The following is a 2,243-nucleotide window of genomic DNA, read 5'->3' on the forward strand; positions in this document are numbered from 1 at the left end:
GGTGGCCTTCATTGCTTTCATTTGTGCACAAGTGATGCGGAGTGTTTTTTTTTTTTTCTACACAAACTGCTGAAATCGGATCCTGCTGAACACAAGCTGTCACTCACAACAGGTCGGACGGGATCCCAGTTTGGGACTCAGGGCGCGTTACAGTTGCGCACCTGTGCCACGTGTGGACCAGTGAGTTTCCTTCCTCACTGGAGCTGCGATATGAAGACCAGGGTGCAAAACTTGGATTGGAAACTCCACATAAGGAGGAAGCACAAGGTAACAGTTTTAAGTTGAGTCTTGTGCAGCCATAGACTGTGCGGCGTAAACTGGTTGCGCAATAAGGCGTGCGCAATGGATTCACGTTAGATCGCGCATATTCACCGCTAAGTCTATTATATTGACTTTTAAATGAGAATTAGTCGTGTGCTATGAGGAATTTGCAACAAGCGTAAGGTTAAGTCGTGGTTGCGCACAGCTCGTCACACCCACCTGCATGGAGCGGTTGGACAGTTCGAAGACGCAAAGTTGTGTCAGATTTTGCACGTTTCTCACCGACAAATATGCAAAATCTGTCACCAACTAAGATTAACGTTAAGCTATTTGTCTAAATGCAATTCCTAAGGGCATATGTCTTCCTTAGCAAAATATTTCACTAAGTGTGGAATGTGACACCTTTGCTCTGGCTGTTATTTGTGCACCAAACGGCTCGGTGGTGTTGACTGAACTGAGCAACAACAGGAAAAGTGATGTGATGGCCTTTTTTCCCTAAAAGCTGCACGTGACTGTAAGCTGTAATTTCTTAAAATGAAAATATGCAGTGATAGAATCTCCACAAAATAAAAACAAAAACATACCTTTAATGTAAGATTATTGTTTTTTTTAAATGGATCAAATGTGCCAGATAAGTGATGTCAAATGAAGCTACTGTATATCTTGCAGCTCCTTCTTGTATTTGATTTTCAAATGAGAAGATATGTCACAAACTAAAATACACAGCTAGAGGGGGAAAAGAAGAAAAAAGCTTGTTTGGGGCACTTGCTGCTTTTCTGCGACTTTAAATAACAATCCAGACAGCTACAGTTACACTGGGGCTAAATCATGTTGGTAATAATTGCACACAAACATAAGTAACATTTGCATTAACTGGTGCCAACAGAATGTGTTTCATACTGTGGGTTAACACTGTCTCATGCAGGTTGAGATTTCCTGACCCGCCCACTTCTACTCTCCTCTCTGAAATCAGCCTGAAGAAACAAACTACTGGTTTTAACTTTTCACCTCTAGCAGCTCTGGTACAACCTGGTGCAGATTTGTTTGGTAATAAACTGTTGTTGCAACCCTAAAACAAAGATTTTGTTAGATAGTAGATTATAGCAGATTTATTGTTTTCCTAAAATATGTAAATTGATCAGTCTCTCCAGAAGGCACGAGCATATCCTTCCTGATGGTGAAGTATTTGGACAAGTTCTATAAGTCAGTGTAACGTGTTCATTGTTAAATCTGATCAACTACAGCAGTGGTTACCTGGTTAGGGGCACTGGTTTGAACTTCAAGGTAACTGACTTTACATATCCAATATAGACTATGTTGGACTTGGTTAGATTAAAACAAACAAATAAACAAGTGAGATGAGCTCTGACAAAAAATAAAATATTAGAGCCTGACAGATATGTGCAGCGCCCTCCATAATTATTGGCACCCCCGGTTAAGATGTGTTCTTTAGCTTCTAGTAAATTAAGTTTTTTTCTAAATAACATAGGACCACAATTTTAAAAAAGAGGAAAATTCAACCTTTAATTCAAGTGCATTTATTCAGTGTGAACAAAATCCCACATTAAAATTATTTATTTATTTATTTATTTATTTATTTTACATCAAATCATGTGTGCCACAAGGTTACATTTTTCTACAATTTCCAGTGTGACAGTATGCTTCTGCAATAAAAATTTAATTTATTTTAAGGCTTTTAACACATCTTAACCAGGGGTGCCAATAATTATGGAGGGCGCTGTACGTTGGCCGATATTCTCTGCTGATTGACCCATTACAGGTGGTTTTGGCGTATATGCTGTCTGATTTATGTTAATTAGACCACTATCTTTTACAGAATATATTGCCGAAAAAGGTGCTTAGGGTAGTTTAGAAGCTGTGTCATTGCATAGTTTGTCCAGCAGAGCGGCTCCAAGTCCACAGTTTACAATACTGTCTGCAGCACATGTAGCAGAGTACACAACTGAGCAGACGGCGGTGCA

The 2,243-nt window shown here is 39.4% G+C and overlaps 1 long non-coding RNA gene across 1 annotated transcript in view; it reads left to right on the forward strand.

Moving 5' to 3' along the window:
• The first annotated feature begins 177 nt into the window (after nucleotides 1-177).
• LOC103371732 (uncharacterized) overlaps nucleotides 178-2,243 on the forward strand; it is a 6,012-nt gene continuing 3,946 nt past the window's right edge. The window contains exon 1 of the long non-coding RNA XR_520955.1: nucleotides 178-267. This is a non-coding gene — a long non-coding RNA (uncharacterized LOC103371732). The remainder of the gene's footprint in view (nucleotides 268-2,243) is intronic.

This window comes from Stegastes partitus, unplaced genomic scaffold (genome assembly GCF_000690725.1).
Source record: "Stegastes partitus isolate 25-593 unplaced genomic scaffold, Stegastes_partitus-1.0.2 Scaffold1636, whole genome shotgun sequence".
Lineage (NCBI taxonomy): Eukaryota > Metazoa > Chordata > Actinopteri > Pomacentridae > Stegastes > Stegastes partitus.